The 14,337-nt window shown below is 42.5% G+C and overlaps 1 protein-coding gene across 1 annotated transcript in view; it reads left to right on the top strand.

Annotated features, from left to right (window-relative positions):
- LOC129696551 (CUB and sushi domain-containing protein 3-like) overlaps positions 1–14,337 on the top strand; it is a 384,242-nt gene that overhangs the window by 332,164 nt on the left and 37,741 nt on the right. The window lies entirely within an intron of this gene.

Here is a 14,337-nt window from a genome sequence, read left to right as displayed (position 1 = left end):
GCCTAATTCTAACTCACATTTCATATATATATATAAATGGCTGTGGACTCTTTGCACTCTTAATGTTCATATTTTGTTATCCTTTCCTTAATTTTCACATTTCATAATGAACAAAATGTGAGATTGCATTAATGTAAAGCCAGGTTCCATTTGTATTGTTCAAAACATAGACCTTAATCTTATGTTTGGGGATGGCAGCAAAAGTGATAAATAAATGCTTATATTACCCAGTACATGTAAACTGTCATGCATATTTAAGACTTGCAATTCAGAATTTAACATTTTTTTTTCCCTAGACCATCTTGCATAAATTTTGCAGGTGAATTAAATCAGTGCAGATTTACGTTATTCATTTTAGCGAGAAACCAACCATGCTGTCTGGAATATCAATGAGACTGGGACCTGAACTGAATACATGGCTTACTGATACAGGCATGGTTATGTGAAAATAAAAAGCGATTGCAGATTGTCACACACTAGTCATTACTGGCATTTGTTTAAAATGCGTAGAAAGCTGGGATATCCCAGAAGATGAGAATAGGTTATTATAATCTGCATTTCCCTACATGCTCTGAAGTAATGCAATCCATCATTGTAGGATTTGTCAGTACAAATGCCCCATAGTATGGCTGTGAACACTGATCTACAGCTCAATGTAATGCCTCTCAGTAATTTTAGCCTGTTGCACTTTCTGGATCATGATGGTGGTTTGAAGCATCTTTGGTTCAAATGATTGAACCAAATGATTGATTGATTCTTGCTATTTAGGAGTGCAGCGTAGGTGCTCCAAGGTTAATCCCCGGCATGGTCATCCTGACCCGATCCTGGCCTCTCCCCACTGGCTCTCAGCATGGTATAGAATCAACTTCAAGCTCCCCTTATACGTTTACAAAATCCTTAACGGGCCCCCCCCCCCCCCCCCCCCCCCCTTGCCCCCCCCCCCATATCAAAAATCTTCTAACCAAACATCCTACCTCCAGGTCCCTCAGGTGGGCCGATTTGGGGCTACTGACTAACCCGCGGTCTAGGTTTAAGCTCAGGGGTGACGGCGCGTTTGCGGTTGCAGCACCTAGACTGTGGAATAGCATCCCTCTCCTCATCAGAACTGCCCCCTCCATCGACTCCTTTAAGTCACGACTCAAAACCTATTTCTACTCGCTAGCATTTTTAAGCCCCTCTGAGGGGGCGCTGTAAACAGTTTGTATATGTATTGTTAGGTCTGTCTACCGTTGTATGTATCAAATTAGTACCTGCACTGATGTAAAGCACTTTGGTCAACGTGGTTAAAATATTTTTATGAGTGAGTGCCCAAAAAGGTGTAACACACGGGTGGGCAACCATGTTCTGCATAGGAGCCAGGACCCAGGCAGCATCTATCGCCATAGTTAATAAATAATTCATGATAGTTTAAAAAATCACGACAAAAATGTAACAAAAAGACAATTACCCCATGACAAACTACAACTAAAGTGCAAAACTGTGACTGGAGCGGAATTCCTCACTGACCCCGCTGATGCTTCACTTTCCTCCAGCCCGCCCGCCACTGGGCTCCCGAGGAAACCGCTCCAGCACCGTCTCACCGAAACTGCTCTCAGCCCGCATCAGTTTCACACATGCCGCGGTTCTGGGGTGGGGGGTGCTTTCGGGCAGCATCTCTGGAGAGAAGGAATGGGTGACGTTTCGAGTTGAGACCCTTCAGTCTACCCGAAACGTCACCCATTCCTTCTCTCCAGAAATGCTGCCTGTCCCGCTGAGTTACTCCAGCATTTTGTGTCTACCTTTGATTTAAACCAGCATCTGCAGTTCTTTTGTACACATCTTGCAAGTTCTGAGAACCTGATATACGGGGCATGTAGTGTTCTCCACCCTTGCCTAAATGTACTTCCATTATTAGACACAACCACTTCGGAAGAATGTTAAGACAAAAGATTGGAAATAATGCTCTCAAATTTTACCTTATGTCAGGGACATGTACTAAGCACTTGTTTATTTTTTATGATGTCTTTGAGTTATTGAGATGACAAAATGTAGAGCCATGTGTCCAAGTCCATTGACAAATCGTTAAATGAATAATACAGAGAAAACCAACATTTTAAAGCGTTTTGGTTGGTCAATGAACAGAAAGATGGTGGCAGGTCAGGATCAATGTGGGAGTTGTTCATTGTGGCCCTTGGAGAGAGATCAGTGTATTTTCAGGAACTGTGGAGAATCGAGAAGTTGTGGAGATCTAAGATATTTAAAAATGAGTAAATGGTCACAGGTCATCGTTGGAAAGATGGTGGTATGCCAGCTTTTTATCACCAAAATGAAACTTGAAGTTATGGAAAATTGATCAGTACTTTGGGAACACCACATTTGGGAAAGATTGAGTTCGACAGGTCATATACTGAAATTAAAAGAGTTAATTTTAAAGGAACTCAGCAAGTCCATCACATAATTGGAGGAAAATGGACAGTCGACATTTCCAGCTGAGACCTTTCATCTGGATTTAACGAGTAGAGGGGAAGAAGCCAGTATAAAGAGGTGGGGCTGTGGTGGTGCAAGAGCTAACAAACAAGGTGTCGATATTTGTGAGCAGGGGTGGATAAAGTCAAATAGGCTAAAGAGAGCTGGAGGACATGATTTGTGGAGATAACTAGGAGGTGCAGATGATGGAATCTGATGGAAAAGGAAGGTAGAGTAATAGTGGAGGTAGGCTGCAGTGGACTCGATAGGGGGAGTATGTGGATGTTGGGCAGTTAGAATGGATAGGGAAGCATCTGGGCTTGAGGGGATAGGGTGATGGTGGAAAAGATGGGTATATGTGCGAAAGGAGGGACTGGAGTGAAGCAGGTTACCTGAGATGTGGCAGTACAACATTCATGTTGGATTGAAGGCTAGAAAGTCAGGATATGAGGTGCTGTTCCACTAGTTTAAAAGGTTGCATTCCTTTCCATCGAGAACAAAAAGAGTGTTCTTTGGAAGCTATGTAAAATGATTAAAACATTTAGGAGGGTGATTAGCAAGAAATGATTTGCACTGCTGAGGGAATCCTGAATGAGTATGATGCATTGAGCAAGGCATTCATGTATGATTCATTTCACTTGCACATAAAGTGCAAGTGAAATGACGAATAAAAACAAATAAAACTGATATTGATTGATATTGATGAAGGCAGAAGCCTGTGAATCTTCCCGATAAAAAATGTGAGTTGACATTTTTTAAAGTAAAATTGACATATTTAGATTGCTATTGTAATCAGGTTGCAGCTGGCAAAGTGGATTAATGAAGAATTAATCGAATGGTAAAATAGAAAACGTGTGATAGACTGAATGGTCTATTCCTTTATAAATAATATCACATGATTAACACAACTTATGCTAATTCACAAAAAGAATCAAAATTTACCATGAATGTTCCATTTTCAAATTGGTTCCAACGAATGCTTTCCACCCAAGTTAAATAAAGCCTCAGCTGATATTAAACTTTACCCAAATGCAAGCAGAAATATATCTGCTCATCTGCTGGCTTCCAAGAATCTGGCACATTGACTTAAGGATATGCAAGGAACCACAGATGCTGGTTTACAAATGAAGACACATGGTGCTTGAGTTACACAGCAAGTCAGGCAGCAGCGCCGGAGAACTGGATAAGTGTTGTTTCAGGTCAGGACCCTTTAACAGATTGATTGTGGTGGGAGGAAGAAAGCTGGAAGAAAGATGGGGCCAGGTCAAAGCCTGACAGACGAGGTGTTTTGTTGATAAGCAGATGGTTGGACAGAGACCAGAAATAACAAACAAAATGTATGAGATAAGGATTTAAGGATAGAAGTGCAAATTGTGAAGCCAGAGGAAGGAATACAGGTGGAAGGGGAGATCCTGCAGGACTTGGCAGACCAAGCATGTATTTGGTGAAATGTTCTGCAAGTCTAAGCTTGGACCTACCAATGTACAAGAGGCCACATTGGGAACAATAAATTCAATAGGTGAGGTTAGATAATGCAATAGGTGAGGTTGGGTGAGGTGCACATAAACTGCTGTCACACCTGGAGGGATGTGAAGGAGGATGTGTAGGGACAGGTTGCAGAGGAAAGTATCTGGGGAGGGGGTAGTTTGGGTGAGAAGGGGTGAGTGAACCAAGGAGTTGCGGAGGAGGTGGCCTCTGTGAAGGTACAAAGGGCTGGGCTTGGGAAGATGCGACAGTGGTGTGATCACGTTGAAGGTGGTGGAAATGTTGGAGAATGATGAGTTGCAGACGGGTGACGGAACTCCATCCTTGTTCTGTCTGGGGGAAGGGGGAGCAAGAGCAGAGCTAAGGTCCAAGGAGGAGACCCGGGTGAGGATTCCATCAATTACAGCAGGAGTGAGGCCACATGCAAACTGGAGGAACCTCATAATCTGCTGGGTAGCTTACAACCTATGGATCAAACTTACAAACAGACACAAAAAGCTGGAGTAACTCAGCAGGTCAGACAGCATCTCTGCATGAAAGGAATAGGTGACTTTTCAGGTCAAGGCCCTTTTTCAGACTGAAGAAGGGTCTCAACTCAAGATGTCACCTATTCCTTTGATCCAGTTATGCTGTGACCCGCTGAGTTACTCCAGCCTTTTGTGTCTATCTTCGGTTTAAACCAACATCTGCAGTTCCTTCCTGCAAACAAAGACCCTGCTTCTCCTCTGCCCTTTTATCCTCTTCTCTTCCTCATGTCCCACCTGGATTCGCACCCTTCCATCCCTTCGGGGTCCTTTTCAGAATGGCAAGCAGTGTTGAGTGGAGTGCCGCAAGGCTCAGTGTTGGGGCCGCAACTGTTCATCATATATATTAATGATTAGGAAGAGGGAATTAGGAGCAACACTAGCAAGTTTGTGGATGACACAAAGCTGGGTGGCAGTGTGAACTGTGAAGAGGATGTTAGGAGGTTGCAGGGTGACCTGGACAGGTTGAGTGAGTGGGCAGATGCGTGGCAGATGCAGTATAATATAGATAAATGTGAGGTTATCCACTTTGGCGGCAAAAACAAGGGCGGAGATTATTATCTCAATGGGGTTAGGTTAGGTAAGGGAAAGGTGCAGCGAGACCTGTGTGTCCTTGTACACCAGTCACTGAAAGTTGCCGTGCAGGTACAGCAGGCAGTGAAGAAAGCTAATGGAATGTTGGCCTTCATAACAAGAGGATTTCAGTATAGGAGTAAAGAGGTTCTTCTGCAGTTGTATAAGGCTCTGGTGAGACCACATCTGGAGTATTGTGTACAGTTTTGGTCTCCTAATTTGAGGAAGGACATCCTTGTGATTGAGGCAGTGCAGCATAGGTTCATGAGATTAATCCCTGGGATGGCGGGACTGTCATATGAGGAAAGATTGAAAAGACTAGGCTTGTATTCACTGGAGTTTTGAAGGATGAGGGGGTATCTTATAGAAACATGTAAAATTATAAAAGGACTGGGCAAGCTAGATGCAGGAAAAATGTTCCCAACGTTGGGTGAGTCCAGAATCAGGGCCACAGTCTTAGAATAAAGGGGAGGCCATTTAAGACTGAGGTGACAGTAAAAGGATGCACTTTCAGAGAGGAAGTGAGGAGGAATGTCTTTAGCCAGAGCGTGGTGAATCTGTGGAATTCATTGCCACAGACGGCTGTGGAGGCCAAGCCAGAGGATATTTTTAAAGTGGAGATTGACAGCTTCTTCATTAGTAAAGGTGTCAAAGGTTACTGGGGGCAAGCAGAAGAATGGGGTAAAGGGGGGAAGATAGATTGGAATGGTGTGGTAGACTTGATGGGCTGAATGGCCTAATTTTGACATGGACCCCTCCCTGGTGCTAATAGGCTAATCCAAGCTAATCTCTCGCTCCATCCTTCCCCCATCCTAGTCCTCCAAACCCGTCTGACCGTTCCCTGATTAAATATTATCTCGGTATGCTTTGTTGTCGCCTTCTTCTCGCTAACAATGATCTATTTGACATTTTTCTTGATCTACATCCCCTTTGATCTAATTTTCACACCTTACACTTCCTTATCTCTGTGTCCCCCTCTCCCCTGAACCCTGTGTCCCCCTCTCCCCTGACTCCCCTGAAGAAGGGTTTCATCCCGAAACATCACCCATTCCTTCTCTCCAGAGATACTGCCTGTCCCGCTGAATTGCTCAAGCATTTTGTGCCTATTTTCAGTGTAAACCAGCATCTGCTATTCTTTCCTACACATTGCTGTGGTGGGTTGGTTTTATCCTGCCAATCTATTCTATATCTTTTTTTGATACTGATTCCTTTAGCAGCTGCCTTCGATTTGATGTGGCAAGTAGTTGCTTTAGTCGCAGCGAATGCAACTAAACCATTGGAAAACTAGTGGACAAAGAGAGAAAAACAAAGTGTGTGAAGAAAGAGAGAAACTCAGGAAGAGACTAATTATAAAAGAGAGCAAGGGGTGCAATGCTAAAGAGTTATAAAAGATGCAGATCAAAAATGCAGGATGGAATGGAAACATGACAAGCCTACATAAAGAATAATGTTTAGTTTTTATGAAATTGAGCTGTGCGAAATGTGAAGTTTCATCCAGAAATAAAGTTTATGAAATGTTCTCGTCATTGAGTCTGTGTCTATACCTGTCAGAATAATGTTTGTTCAATTAGGAAGCTCTGGTGGGAAACGTATTGATATTAATTCAGTTTATCAAGTCATCTTCGTCCATCAGATTATGACATGAATTTGTGGGTTCAATATTAGTTTAACTAGATTTGAAATCATTTCATTGCTTTCCTTTAATGATCCATTCATTGTTATCTGATTCATTACACAATACAAAACTGCGGTTTATCGCGTTCTGATTGTTGGTGTGCGAGCTGCTAAAATAATAATGTGTTCCCAGAAAATAGTGATTTCAGAAGGTCATTGAATTTTTAAAGTTCACCTGAATATTTTCTCTAGTGATCTCAATTACAGATCAGCAAATGTTTACACAGGGTTGATGATGAGAAACAGCGTTGCAGGGAATGGAAGTGCTATGTGTGAAATCCATTCAAAGATCCATGAAAAGACAAAAGCTGAATAACAACTTAGACGTGAACAGTCACCTTCATGCCATGTACAGTATGTGACAATATTTTAATGCGTTGATATAAGTGCTGGCATATTTGAGTTTTTACAGCAGCAGTATTTCAACAGTGTCAAAAGTGTTTAGTTGCCACATGCACCATGACGGGAACACTGGCATTCTTACTTGCTACGGTTTTACAGGCAGAAACACAACAAATAAGTACAGTATACAATGAACAATAATACGGTGAATAATTTGTTGTATTCAGTAACCAGACCATAATGTGTAGGAAGGAAATGCAGATGCCAGTTTAAACCGAAGATAGACACAAAAAGCTGGACTAACTCAGTGGGACAGGCAGCATCTCTGGAGAGAAGGAATGGGTGATGTTTCGAGTCGAGACCCTTCTTCAGACCAGTCAGGGGAAAGGGATATGAAAGATATAGACAATGATTTAGACCATATTAGTGCAAGTTTAGTTTAGTTTAAAGATACAGCGTGGAAACTGGCCCTTCGGCCCACCGAGTCCACTCTAACCAGCGATCCCCGCGCATTAAAGAGCCTTTTAGGTGACAACGACTGACGCCCAATGTCACCTAAAACTGTCAAGTAGTATGACAGGATACGACACAGTCAAGTCAAGGTACGACAGTCCGCGTCACCATGCATCACCAATTTCCACGAGTCACCATACGTCACCATAGGATGACAGCATAGAACAGTGCCTGTGAAATCACAGCCATCAAACGACGTCAATGTACGTCCACCCGTGACAGAATACGGCAAGATATACGACAGGTTGCATCATCTGGGGCGCGTGATGTCATTTGAACACCCAGCTTCCCTATAAATCATGACGCATTGTCGCATAGCGATGCAAGGTGATGCACGGTGATGCACGATGAATCACAATAAATTAGCATATGCAATGACCGTCCATTACCATGCGTCACCACACGATACCCGTACATCATCTGTGCGAAAGGGCGCACAACATGATATGACACGCAGATGTCGAATGCAGATTTTGAACATTACAAAATAATTTGGCGGCAGGGAGACACCGCACGTCACCATGCATCACCACGCATCACAACGCAACTACGACAGGACAACCTCTTTTCAGGCTATCGCCTAAAATGTCACCCAAGTGGGACAGGTCCTTAACACTATCCTACACACACTAGGGACCATTTTTACACTATCCCAGGCCAATTAACCTACAAGCCTGTACATCTTTTGTGTGAGGATACTGAAGATCTCGGAGAAAAGCCACCCGGTCACGGGGAGAATATACAAACTCCGTACAGACAGCACCCGTAGCCAGGATTAAACCTGGGTCTCAGGCGCTGCAAGGGCTGTAAGGCAGCAACTCTACCACTGCGCAACTGTGCCACTAAGTTGAAATAGTTAGTGGTTTGGTGCTGAGGTAGGGTTGTACAGAGTGCTCAATAGCCATGGCAGCTGGTTCAAGAGCCAACATCTGCACTTCTTTATGTGAGAACACCCTCTCATGCAAATTCAGGAATCATGGAAGAGTTTTTTTTTTAAACAACGCTCAATGTGTTTGCTAAATGTGAGAATATCAGTGTTTGCTTCATTGGTCCTGAAGGGGAACCTCATTGACGTACAGAATAGTGAAAGGCTTGGATAGAGTGGATGTGGAGAGGATGTTTCCACTAGGATTAGAGGTTATAACCTCAGAATTAAAGGAGGTCCTTTACGGAGGAGATGAGGAGGAATTTCTTTAGTCAGAAGGTGGTGAATCTGTGGAATTCTTTGCCACAGAAGGCTTTGGAGGCCAAGTCAATGGATATTATTAAGCCAGAGATAGAATAGAATAGAACAGAATGCTTTTTATTGTCAATCAAACAACTTGGTTTGAACAAAATTGCATTTTCTACAGTCTAAACAATTACAAAAAAAAACAAGACCCACACTTAACACAATTTACACAAGCATCCATCACAGTGAATCTCCAACATCTCCTCACTGTGATGGAAGACAAAAGTCTTATCTCTTCCCTTGTTCTGCTCCCACGGTCCAGCAGTCCAACTACAATGTCGAGGAGAACTGGGGCTTCCGATGTTAAAGTCCCCGGTGGGTGTTAGTAAGTCCCACGGCCGTTAAGCTGCGCCGGGCGATGTTAGGCCCTGCTCCAAGTCATTTCACCCTGTGATTCCGGCGGGAGAAGTTGCCATTGTGGGAGCTCCGAAAAACGGTCTCCCACCAGGGACCTGCGAGCTCCCAATGTTCCTGTCCACCGGGCCTGTGGCCGGAGCCTCCGAAACTCAGAAGTCGGGTCGCAGTCGCGCGCCAACCCAGCTCTTCTGGTTCCGAAGTTAGCCAGCTCCACAATGGCAGGCTCGGCAACTGGAGCCCTCAGTATGGTCCCGGCCAGAGGCTGCCGCCGGCTCCACGATGTTAGGCCCAACGACATCGGGGACCCGGCGGGGAAAATGTCGGGTCCCTGAACAGGGAATAGACTAACGGTTTCCCCCACTTCCCTCCCCACCCACCACATATACACAGCTAAAAAATAAATAAAAACTAGAATCAAAACATACATTTAACGAGACAAAAATTAAAAAAAGAATAACGGACTGCAGTCGAGCCACTGCCGTTAGGCGCCATCACACCACACATAGATAGATTCTTGATTAGTACAGGTGTCAGGGGTTATGGAGAGAAGGCATGTGAATATAGAGGGAGAGATAGATCAGCCACGATTGAATAGCAGAGTAGATGATGGGCTGAATAGTCTAATTCTACTCCTATTCCTTATGACCTCACGATCTTATGGAAGCATTTTACAATATTCTACGGACATAACAGAGTGCTTTATAAATTCAAGTTCTTCATCAGATCACTGTGACTTTGAAATATTGGAGAAGTATTACCAATGCTTAAATATGTATAAAGCGTAAATATAATGTTGTGATATCACACAATGGCTGCCAACATTAGATGCAACGGTTTCCATGGTAACACTCATAGAGGAAGAATAATTTCCTGAATAATATTAGACGCTGCTGAGATTTTTTTTTTCTGTAATTGTGTCTCTTAGGCAACCCTAATCACACTATTTCACATTGTATATACTTGTTACTAGCAGCAGATATTTTGCTTGCTATTTCTATTGTTGTGACATAAAATTTAGCTTCACTGACATAATGAAAGCATTGATTTCCACCTTTCTCAAAGGATTCTTATGGCAATTTGCCCAATTGTGAGCATCCTATTAAGTATGTTTCATTAAAATAAATGTGTAATTTGGCTTACTCTTAATGCATTGCAAATGACAACATTCAGAATGGACACAGAATGAAATTCATGGCAGTAGCTTATCATTAAATAATGTATATTACTGTTCAATCGTTTGTGAAGTAACAGTTTCAAATATTTACATCACAATACAACCACTGGGTACAGTGAACTGCCTCAATATAGATTCAGTGTAATATTCAGCATATATCATAATCCATTGAAGAGATCTCTGACCTTTTTGGAAATATTGTAAATGATATGTTCATTCACCAAAATCTTTTGTGTGCATTTTTAAAACATAGAGCAATCCAGCTTGTAACATTTAGTTTTTCCACTGTCATTGTGTCAAGTGATATCCTCCAAGGAAATCTTCAAAAATTCGGAGAATTTCTCAGAAGGTTTGGTCACGATTTTCATGCTACAAATAAACTGTTATCCATGCCTTTATTGTCATCTGAAAAGTTGAGATACAGTGCCTTGGGCAATAGCTAAATTATAATGGAATCAACATCAGTGTGCTTTTAATGCAAAGTCACATATGTTATATTCTAGTGATAGAGGGCTCCTTCAGTGGAACTTTATTAAAATTTAACTTTATATCTCTGTGAATTCTTAATTCCTAAACTTTCCTGAACTAACAGTGTTTCCTTGTTAAAAGATCATCAATATATTACCTTATGCAAGTATTGTTTAGGCAAAAAACCATAGGATTTATTAATCATTTATTCCTAGGAAATGTGTGGTATTTGTAATGCAAGTATATAATGCTTATCCAAATTGTCAAGAAATGCAGATGTATGAGTCGTCAAAACATAAGGTGTAGAACCAGGCACTTTGAATCAACTAATCCATGCTGACGATGTGCCCAGGTAAACACATCCCATTTGCCCACTGATGGACCATATCCTTCTAAACTTTAGAAACAAAGATAGATGGTGGTTAATACACAAAGTGGTGGAGCAACTCAATGGCTCAGGCAGCATCTGCCCTGCAGTTGTACAGGGTCTTGGTGAGACCACACCTGGAGTATTGCGTACAGTTTTGGTCTCCAAATCTGAGGAAGGACATTGTTGCCATAGAGGGAGTGCAGAGAAGGTTCACCAGACTGATTCCTGGGATGTCAGGACTGTCTTATGAAGAAAGACTGGATAGACTTGGTTTATACTCCCTAGAATTTAGGAGATTGAGTGGGGATCTTATAGAAACTTACAGAATTCTTAAGGGGTTGGACAGGCTAGATGCAGGAAGATTGCTCCCGATGTTGGGGAAGTCCAGGACAAGGGGTCACAGCTTAAGGATAAGGGGGAAATCCTTTAAAACCAAGATGAGAAGAACTTTTTTCACACAGAGAGTGGTGAACCTCTGGAACTCTCTGCCACAGAGGGTAGTAGAGGCCAGTTCATTGGCTATATTTAAGAGGGAGTTAGATGTGGCCCTTGTGGCTAAGGGGATCAGAGGGTATGGAGAGAAGGCAGGTATGGGATACTGAGTTGGATGAACAGCCATGATCATATTGAATGGCGGTGCAGGCTCGAAGGGCCGAATGGCCTACTCCTGCACCTAATTTCTATGTTTCTATGTTTCTATCTGTGGAGAAGATGCGTTGGTGACATTTTGGGTTGAGACCCTTCTTCAGACTGGTTTCAAGAGTTGTGCATTGTAAAGCCAGAAGTAGGAAAGTAGCCAGTAGAGTGGGGTGGGTGGAAGCAGGGAGAAATAGGTGGAAGTTCAGGTAGGCCACAGGGGAGGAAAGAGGAGAGAGAAAGAGATTGGAGGAGATGGGAGCTAGAGCAAGGAAGAAAGGGAGGGCGGGGGTGGGGAGGCTTGTGAGAGGCTACCTAAAATTGTTCATACCGTTGGGTTGTTAGCTATCCAAGCAGAGTATTGGGTGCTTTTTGTCCAGTTTGCTTGTGGCCACACTCTGACAATGGAGGAGGCCCAGAACAGAATGTCAATGTAGGGATGGGAAGGGGAGATAAAATGGTTAGCAACCAGGAAATCCAGTGTTCATCAAAATGGTTGAGGAATCGAGACTTGGTCTCACTGATGTACAGTATGGGAACACAGAATGCAGTAGATGAGGTTGGAGGAGGTGCACCTGAACCTCTGCTCAATTGGAAGGACTGGTGGAGTCCCTGGATGGAGGCAAAGGAGGAGGTGTAGGGACAGGTGTCACAGCTCCTGCGGTTGCAGGGGAAAGAGCCTGGGGAGGGCATAGTTAAGGTGGGAAGGGAGGAGATGTGGAGGGAGCGATCTCCACAGAAGGCAGAAAGGAGTGGAGATGGGAAGATGCGACTCGTGGTGGGCTCGACTCGTGGTGGTTGGAGGTGATGGAAATGTAGGATGTGTTGCATGCAGAGGCTGGTGGGGTGAAAAATAATGACGTGGAATTATCCTTGCGCAGTCTGGGGGGTGGGGGTGGAAGGGCAGAACTATAGGACACAGAGAAAAGGTGGGTAAAGGATCCATGTATGACTGCAGTGGGGAAATATGAGCCTATCCATAGTTGTGTTATTTAACTCCACATATGGTTATTGTTGGGGTAACTGAATGAAATGGCAATTGACCTTGCACCTGGTCAGGGTTAGGTCATCCATGGGTTGGACATCAAGATAAAACAAACTTACCAGATAATGCTCTCATTTAGTTTTAACTTTCTCTATTATATGTTTTTTTCAAAACATTGTTCTTCAGCACATTTGAAATGCCTTACTCATCAAATACACCTTGCTCCTGTTAGAACTGAAAGATCACACTCCAGATAGGCAGAAAAGACTCCAACTCAGTGATGGGTGATTTTTTGGGTTAAGACCCTTCTTCAGACTCTCGACCTAAAACCTCAGCTATGCCTTCTCTCCAGAGATGCCGTCTGTCCCACTGAGCTACTTCTGCATTTTGTGTCTATCTTCATTTTAAACCAGTATCTGCAGTTCCTTCTGACACTAAGATCACACTCTATGTCTACACTGGTTGAGGAACATGCAGAAATGTCAGGAGAAAGACATGAGTTTGAAAGCTAACACACTCACTTTTCTGGTGAGCAACTGGGCTGGAATAACTTTAAATTTGGTAACTGAAAGAAACTCTGCTCACATTTATGAAACTATAGCTGAATTCTACATTACATAAAATTCCCAATCTCCCTATCTTATGCTCAGTTATACTTATTATGCCAGAGAATAATTTAGTTAATTTCCGCTTGGCTTTCTGTATTACCCACATACATGCAACAATTATTGCAGTTAAATATTGTCATGTTCTATTGTCATGTTCAATAAAGTGAAATACATTGTGTTATTATTTCTAAACCTAATTGGTATTGTGCGCTGTAAAATTCCAATGGTAGTTATCTTTTAGTCCAATAAATTATAATTGGAAGAAAATAATATAAAATAGCAGTTATAAAGTTCTTGGCTCAGTTTGTTAGTTTGGCAAACAATTCAATGCCTTTAAGGTATAACCAATTTTGCAGTGTTGGAATTGCTAGAAATCGTGTGTGATAATGTTTTGGAGTTTGGCCACTAAAAGCAAATGAAAGATAACAACTCGTCCCCTGATTTTCTAAAATGTTTTCCCTTTCATTGAAATGGTTTGGCAAAAGATGGTTTGGCAAAAGTTCTAATTCTTGTGATTGATCTTTTTCAATTGGGATCGGGCCATGGGATCTACTATGATTGCCTTGAGGTCCTTGAATTAAAACATCATTCAGATGACCTAGAAATTTTGCCAAGAAGCTCAACATTTTCTGTTGAATTTTTAATTGAAATATTGAAAGTGTGATTATTAAGCTGATCAAGGACTTTGTGTGCTGGTTTTTGATCCTCACTGCGTACACGTGCAGAAGCTAAGGGTGTACAAGGTTAAGTCAAATAGTGTGCTGTGCTTATCATGAAATTACTTGTACTAACTTTTAGCTTGTTGATGAAGCCTGCAAATCATGGAAGATTTTACGGGAGATTTGAAGCCTGCCTTAGTGCTTTTTAATGAGACCAGACCAATAGCTTCCCCAGCAATGCACTGAAGTGTCAACCTAGATATTTGCTTTCAAGTCTCTGTAGTGGGATTCAA

This window comes from Leucoraja erinacea, chromosome 4 (genome assembly GCF_028641065.1).
Source record: "Leucoraja erinacea ecotype New England chromosome 4, Leri_hhj_1, whole genome shotgun sequence".
Taxonomy (NCBI): Eukaryota; Metazoa; Chordata; class Chondrichthyes; order Rajiformes; family Rajidae; genus Leucoraja; species Leucoraja erinaceus.
Note: the sequence above shows the minus strand (reverse complement) of the source record. Positions and strands in the feature narration are given on the sequence as shown.